The sequence below is a fragment of the Pieris rapae genome, chromosome 2 (assembly GCF_905147795.1).
Source record: "Pieris rapae chromosome 2, ilPieRapa1.1, whole genome shotgun sequence".
Lineage (NCBI taxonomy): Eukaryota > Metazoa > Arthropoda > Insecta > Lepidoptera > Pieridae > Pieris > Pieris rapae.
The window spans coordinates 227,012-236,020 of record NC_059510.1 but is presented as its reverse complement, the minus strand read 5'-3'; the positions used below and the strand labels follow the sequence as shown (position 1 = coordinate 236,020).

Below are 9,009 nucleotides of genomic sequence, written 5' to 3'. Positions count from 1 at the left end.
TCAGATCTGTCGCCGTCTAACAAGAATACACCTGTTTTTTCTATTGTATTTTGGCAAAGCTTCCTCGTTTAAATATCTGACGCCACTTTGGCGGCCTGCTGGCCATTGTGATCGGCCAAGGTAAATAAAATATGATGTAAGTATGTGCGGGAACTTTTGTTTTCTTTTGCACATGTGGCTGCCACATCTGTCTCAGCATTCCAGAACATATGGAAAAAAAACTGATACGCGATAAATGGTATGAGTGCATAAAATACCATACCTTCATATGTTCCATTTGATCTTCTGTTTAAACCTGCTGTTTAAGTAGGTATAAAAATTAATCTGTTTAATTTGTAAAGAGATATATTCGTTGACCTTATTAGAGTTAACTTGTTAAATAAATCATAAATTAAGAACTTTTAAATGAACGTGATGTTCACATATTCCCTTAACGAAAGACGTTTAAATCCCTGTTATACCTAGGTGAATTTTTGTACCTGCAAGAGGTCTACAGGTAGAGGGCCGCCCCGCCTTATTATCGACCCAACAGGTGCACTGTTCTGTGATTGGCTGAAACTTAAGGTGAGACAGGTGTCTTTAACTTGCACCAATCGGCGGCCCAGATTCTTGTCTCTTTCATTCAGTGTTTACTGTGTTTTCTTTTAATTATTTAATTTTGAATTTGACCCGCCTGCACACAATGCTTTTAACAAAGATAATATTATGTAAACATAACAGGCACTAATATATGAATGGTTTGTTGAATGGTGACTCACTGCAGTAATAGAAGTCAGATAATATGCTTATGCGGCATTATAAGTCACTAGTTTGTTTATTAATTGAAATTCTCATTAATTATGAATGCCACTTAAGTCACTAATACTGCGTTGACGAAACTCCTTAATTAGGTCAGCTCTTGAGTATATTATATCTTATAATATACAGATTCGCAAATAGATAACAATAAGAATTGATGTCACAAAAAATTTCACTACTACGTTAATATTATCTAGTCCACTAAAGATAACATCTAATAACACTTATGACAATATCTGTCAAGCGCATCTCTGACGTCTATTTAAAAAACAATTCGTTCTTTCTACAATATCAGGCACACCGGCTGTTTCAGACATAAATTCTAGTCATTTTCTAGACGTGGGAAATGTAGACGTTCCCGTCTGAATTATGATCTAGTTTTTATTCTAAGAGGTACCGTTTGGTTGACTGTAATGTGCTTTTCATACATATTTACAGTATTGTATTATTGTATTTGAGTAATTTATATTGTTGTTGTATTTTGTCCATAAATCATTTTAAATAATTGTCAAGAAAGTTTCACGTCTATTACCTATTTTTATATGGGTAGATTGTATTTAATAATATATAATTGGCTATCCACGACCTAAATATTACCTATTGCAAAACTACACACGTAATTATAAAACAATGTATAAGAATAAATAATTAATTAAAATCACGCTACGAACCCTAACGAACCGGAAACGGAAAACTGAAATAAGACTTAAAACACGTTCTTCCGGATGACCCACTCTTTAATATATTTCATAGTTAACTTGCACAACGGGGCATGGAAAAGTAAGCTTTAGTACCGTAGAATAGAGTTCATTATAGCTTCGTATTAATAACATATAGTAAATTTTAATGTTCCCTGTACACAGTAAATCTGTAATATTCAGATCCGGTGTTTTCGCAGAATCATAAAATCTCAATGTACATAAATATGGAAGAATAATAATAATGGATAAAGAAGTTAATTTATGAAATTTCATTATTTGTGCCTGTAGTCAGGGCGTATCCCAGCCAAAATAACATTTCTATTAGGTAATCTTGTATAGTCTAACTCGGATATGAAAATTTCAAAATTTGTGTAAAGTTCTATAAAAATTATTATCGTAACATCGAAATGATGTGTTTATTAGCTTTACGAGATGTGCATTGCGCGAATAAAAACATTCATAAAAGTAATATTTCATAGTGAATTGGCTAAAGAAAGATATACTGCGTGACAATTGCATTCCATCGAACGATTTAAGATTTCATTCTAACTGAAATACCTACAGAAATTATAATTTTTTTTTTAACTCTTAACATGTTTGCCAGTGAATTTTTAATTTACCATGGTAATAGTTAGAAATTTACTACAGGTCAGCCACCTTCTAATCGATTGACATTCGATTAGACCATCACAGCGAGGAATGATCCAGGTTCAGGAGTGGTCCTGTATAAAGACTTTAAATTACTTGAATAAGTGTAAAATTAAAAAAAAATGTATTTCTTGTATAAACAAAAACATAATTTATAAAAATTAAAAATTGTATTCGGTCACTCAGCCCCAAAATAAAATTCCGATTAAAACCATTTCAATGTAACGCATAAGTGGGACACCTTAATGTGATTTATCCGTCTATAAAGTACGTCACAACTGATGTTTTTGTCCCGTCATCTTTAATGTGCCATAACCTGACTTTGAAGTAATGTTTTATTCGCTACTAAACATTCGTTTTAGAATTTTAAGTATTGATATTCTAATTCTTCCTAGAAATTGCACTAAGTAATTTAATTAAATTAATTTAAAATGTAAAAAGCCAAACGCGAAGGCAGACTGATAAGAATAAATATTTACAAAAAATTTATCGCGCATAAGACATTCTTAACATTATAAAATGTGATTACTTAAAAATCCTTCAATAATATAAAAACAAAAAGTATGTACCCCTGGTGGGACTCGAACCCACAATCCCCGGCTTAGGAGGCCGATGCCTTATCCATTAGGCCACAGGGGCGATGGTCCTACAAGTGAAATAGCTGATAAGATAATTTTACAGTTTGTTTGCTGTAAATTTAAAGGCAGCATATATTTTTTAATAAAAGTTTTTAGATGAATTTATAAAAATGTCTACTACCGTATAACGAATTTTTAACAACACTAAAAATGTTCGTATTACTTTGCCTGACACAGTTCTACAAATGCTTTAGATTATTAAAATATTGTATACTTAGTTGAAATGTTTTAAGTGATTTTAATATCAACAAATTCAAATTACATAACCTTTAGGTAAACGAAAATAAACAGTTACATTGAAAAAGCTTTTAAAAGCCCAAGCTAATCTCTAATTCATTAAAAGCACCTATAAGCTTCTCCCCCGGCGCCGCTTGATTAACATATAAATGTGGCACTTGCGGTCCGTACGTAAATAAAAACTCAATCGGTATGCCATTAAACGTACGCTTCACGGTATCTCGACACCACAGAGTACCACGACATCAGAGAACGCCGGCTCTTAAAATGAACATATAGGTATATATGCTACTTAACCTAAATATACCAGTGATGTCAGGCTCTGTAGTGCCATAAATACGGCCAAATCTCACTCTTACAACTTAATTACTAACATTGATATAGTATTTTACTCTTAATGACGATTAGGTTTCTATTTTTTATATCTTGTGTTTGCATATTTAGTTATTTCCTTGCTGTTTTAATATTTTATATTCCAACTTAATTAATGTGTATTTGTATATAATTTGAGATGTTTAGGGACTTATAAATAAATACATACCTCTCACAAAAGGTACTATGTGTTTTTTAGAGAAAACAATATTCTATAAACTAAGTACACCTTGAGGTTTGCAACATTAAGTTCGGCAATGCAATCTCTGTCTTCAGCAATCCTATACCTTGTTCAAGACGGAGGGGCTCACCCCAGCCTCCTTGATTGACACGTGCTTACCGTGTATACAGTGTAATTGGCAATTTTATTGTTACAGAGAATTCTAATTATATTAAGTACCTGCTCTGCGTTCCTTTTGATGTGCTTTCTTATTTCATAGAACAAAGCTTTAATCCAAACCCCCAACTCCTCTGGGACGATAATATTATCATCTCATTATATTTTAATAACTGTTGTATATTTATTTTGATAAATTCACCTCCTATTTAACATTATCCGCGTACTTCTGAAATAGATTCTTCTTAAATGTCTTAAGATTTTTTGATCAATTGTAAAAGTTTTTATACTTTTATGTTTAAAGCAAACGTTGAATGAACAATTATATACTACTTAACTATATGATGGTATATTTGTGAATATACATAACTGTATTAGCTGCTGCGTCTTCACGCCGCGGGACAAATAAAGTTTTAATAATTTTAGAAATTAAAATATCTATTTAGTCAGTTGGTACAAATTACATAACATTTTATGTTCATGAAGAATGATTGTGCAAGCGAAACATCTTAAAAATCATTAAGTTTTACGGAGAATAAAATTTACCTTAGACTCAAAACAATGCAATAAAAAGCATCTGTTCGTTTGAGAGAACAATTGTCTTTGCAGGAGGCGAGCACAAAAATAATTCACAATAAAAATAGTTAATAGCGAACATGTGTATTTAAACTTTAGAGACAATGACATTTTGACAAGTGGTATTCGAGCTATTTGCCTAACGATCTTTTCAAAATGCAGACAAGCAGATAGACTGATGAGTTAGAAGTTTATATTAATTTTTAAGGATATAATGTGAGGGAAAAGTTAAGCAAAACTTAACACAATATGTTGGTATAATGTCATGACAAAATAAAGAAATAAAACAATTCTACATTACTAAAGTTATAGTCTTGAAAAGGTGCTCTTGGCAACATCTCGCGAAGTATTAATATAAGACGTTCACTGAACGATGAAATACAAGTTAATAAAACTGAATTCTGAATTATGTTTAAAGATCATAACAGTAAACACGTGTTTTAAAACAAAACGTTTCGACTTCACAACATATTATGATAAACTTTTATCACCGTCCCTAAAATAAACATCAAGCTAAAGTATATATACAGCATATTGTAATATATATATATACATACATATATACTTACTTTTGTTCACTTATGATAAAAAATAATGTTTTGACTCTAAATTTACATTTACAGCAAGAACTCATTTAAATACAGGTATAACTAAGGAAGTGAAATGACTAAACTGGAACAAAGAAATGTTCCTCAATTATTTGCAATTGAATTTAAAAAAAACCTTTATATTGAATATAATCAATTTGGCAAGGAGCGTTCATATATTGTTGTGTTGTTCACAATACCATGAACAATAAAATATTATGAGTTGTTCATTATAATATATTGATAGTATTATTATCTATATTTAGTACATAAGTATTAATTTAAATAAATTAAATCACCTGAACGAAAATATGCGACATCGCAAGGTGATTCTATTTATTGAGCTTTATGAAAATAACTTGATTCGGGACATTCAGGTCAAATATTTTGGCTCAGGTGGTTCGATAGATTAAAATGGATTTTTTGAATTTTATTACGTGTTTAAAAGCATTTTTCGTTGGAATTTATTGTTTATTTAATGCGAGTCTGTATTTTACCTGCAATATATTATGAAATTCCTAAAATACCAACATTTATACTTTAGCTGCGTAATATATATTTCCACCAATTCGTGTTTTGACTTTTCAAATTGGTCGAGGTCGCGAAATATTCTACACGATTAAATGTATTTAAGACATACTTGCTTTTGTTTAAGTACACGGTAAAAATTAAACAAAACTGCCTAACTTATTTTATTTGCATAATTCATTGCGTAGGGAATTCTATAACCCAACACCAAACCTACTTAAAATCAAGATTATTCATATCAATGTTATTATGAATTACACAATATTAAATACACTATCGTGAAGAAGTTTTCGCCTAGAATTTTGCTTGTGACTCCCTGATGTCGAAAGTTCCAATCCTATGTGCGCATTTAACGCTCGTTCCGACGGTCCCAAAAAATCGACAACATGGATCGAAAGGCTGATCACATACTTGCATATGAGACGCAAATGATCACAAAGTATTTAGAGAAATCTGAGGCCAAAACATGAAACATTTTAGCGCCACTAGATTTTTTAACGTTTCGATACTTTAACGACCATTTGTTTATCTTTTTGTTTTAGCGATAGCGAACGTTTCTATGGCTATTCTTCCTTTTTTTAATGCATATTATTATGTTATGAAATCCACTTATCTTAATCTCAATAATCGATTCGCTATAAAAATCTGGAGCACCCGGCATTAAGCTTATTTAGGTGGAGTTTATGAGTCGGGAAGTGAATCCATAATATCACGTAAACATTTTAAATCTTTGAATTTTAAAGCTGAACACAACATTAACACCTTAATTTAAGCGTTGAGTAGAATTTGATGGAAGAATCATGGAGTCTTATGGGCGTAATTAGGTCAGCACAGCGGTTTAGAAATAATAAATATTATACTTGAAGGTGCATGTTACACATACATAATTGTATATGTATTTATTTGTTTATGGACAATGATATATTGAAATTGCAATAAAAGTAATAGAATATTGGTTAAAATATTAAAAGCGTTGAGTGGGATAGCTCCGACGATTTGTCACATTGACAAACAGCTTCCTACTCACCTACACTCGCATACAAAATCGCTGCAAATAATTTATTTTGTGCTCGTATGTACCCTTTCATATTCGATTATTCTCCTTTATATATTGTTTTTAAATAAATGAATAAAAAATATGTAAATTAATGAATGGTTTTGTATATTTCCGTTTGATTTGTTTGATTGAATGAAGGATACATTAAACATTGATTTAATTAGTTTACTTTAAATGCTATGACAATGTCAAGGGATTTTTTTGGTAACGAAAACACTTTTTCTTCTGAGTATACTTTTAACTGTAACACAGGTACAAATAAAACGACAGAGGCGCCCTCACACACAAGCGACTAAATGATTTACTGAGACGCGGCTGCTACTCGTTTTATCAATTACCACCTAGATCATATCTATTATTTTTTCCACTATATTGTAGGTGCAAATCGGGAACACCACAAGTACTAACTTCGCACTGGTTTTGTCAAGTTCTTCCATTAGTTAGTTTAGTAAAAAATCTTCAAAATACTCTGGTCTAAGACTAACAGACAAAGAACATAATCATAAGAAAATTCAAATGGTTTAACGTAAGGGAAATTAAGGTAAGTAGGTAGCATAAATTGCGGAGCAAGTTGCTGACCAAAACCCGTCAAATCAAAATAACCAAGTTCTGAGTAGAAATATAAATAGCTGGGCGTTTAATCAAGGTGCCACGCCGGGGGGAGACGGGACTGAAGAGGACACGTAATTAAGGTGCGCCCTGACAGCTGACAAATCGGCCTTGTCCATAGTTTGCAACTCTTTTGTTATGAAAAGTGTGCGGACACGTCTCGAGAATACATTATGGTGAGTACCTTTATAATTTGTAGGAGTTATGAGGGGCTTACAAATATAAATTAGGCCGATAATAACTAAAAGGATGGTACCGAGATTGGTCAGACTCACAAAATGTTTATATTGACGTTAATTATTGTACACATATAAATAAATTCAAACGTTTTAATAGTATTTTTAAAAGATCAAACTAATGGCAAGTATGACGCGCATTGGAATAGTTAGCGAATCGAAATCTAATAATAATAATAATGAAATTGAATGGCTTTACCCCATTATCCCCAAACACGAGTCCTTATTAGCCGAGATTTAGCGGAACGATTGCGAGCTGCATGATACACGGCCAGGTAATATGTCTGCCATTTATATATTTGCGGCTAATTAGACTTAGTCGTAAAACGTGAATTTAAATTATTGCGCTGCGCCCGCGACGCTGAACTGAGAGCTAACCCAGTTTGCGAATTATGAATTTATGAACATTACGCTGCGTACTTTCATTTTCACAATTATATCATCTCACTGCAGTATCTTAGCGTGGAAATGCGAAGGAAATTACCTTCTTTTCCCTTTTTTACACAAAAATGATTCTGTAGCGACATGGTTGGTTCAGGTTTTAATAAGGCTGTACTGTAGTTTTTAGTGTGGAATTCTATATTCTCTATTAAATATTTGAACATTATAAATTGCGCGTAACATTGTCAAACGGTTACTTGTCATAATTTACACCTGCCCAAGTTGACATAAATCAGACGTATGTTCAGCCGAGCGTGCGACACGAGTGCGACAACATATCGTCTTTATTAACACGAAAATAACTTAAAACTGTACACTATACACTGTTTTATTAAAAACCTTTAGTACAGAATAAATTTTTATAAAGGTATATATATATATACTAGGTATAGGTTCTATTCATAATCCTCCTTGTATAATTTACCAAATTGTGTCTGCTAAAACTAACAGAGAAGTTCAGGCACATATCCATTGAATTGCCCGATTATAATTTCAATTATTTAGAAAAAAACATTACTTTAATTAAAAAAAGACCCTGTTAAGTGTCTAGCTGATTAGGTATCAAGGTAACATTAAAAAAATTGTAACTTTTACTATCGTCACAATCGTCATATATTTTAGATAAATAGCTTGTAACATATACATAAGATATACCATTATATATATGATGAGGTGAACTGTAATAAGTGAATAAATGTTATGATAATGTAATTAAAACATAAACAGGCTATGTTATTTAATATTAAGCCACACAAGTGTATTGTGAAAAAACATAATAGACACCACAATTATCTGTTGTAATTCCTTATAAGCCTACAAACGCGACTTGTAACCTAGGAATGCAATAAATATGACAACTCGAGACCACAGGAAACCTAATTTAATATGATTGTAAATATATCTTTGGGTATTAGCTTAGTAGTTTAGTGTGGAGCATAATTAGCCAGCGCAAGATCAAAGAGCGCGCTCTCTCTCTCACTACTTTGTTGCGATAATGCACTCCCGCGCACCTGATGACTGACGCGCGATTTGATTCCACTAAATGCTTTTAAAATGTTTATGAGTTTTATTAATAAGCTCTTGTGTTTATACATGGTGTATACACAAGAATTTGCAATTCAAGAAATGAAAATTCTTATGTATTAACATTAAAAAGTAATAAGATTTTTTTTTGACCAAAGTGTTATATGTATACTGTAGACTTCAAATAAAAACACTATAGGCTCTTTAATAATACAAAAATT

The 9,009-nt window shown here is 31.7% G+C and overlaps 1 non-coding gene across 1 annotated transcript; it reads right to left on the bottom strand.

Annotated features, from left to right (window-relative positions):
- Positions 1-2,713: 2,713 nt before the first annotated feature.
- Positions 2,714-2,786, bottom strand: Trnar-ccu. The gene has a single exon. It is a non-coding gene; the product is annotated as a tRNA-Arg (tRNA).
- Positions 2,787-9,009: the final 6,223 nt, after the last annotated feature.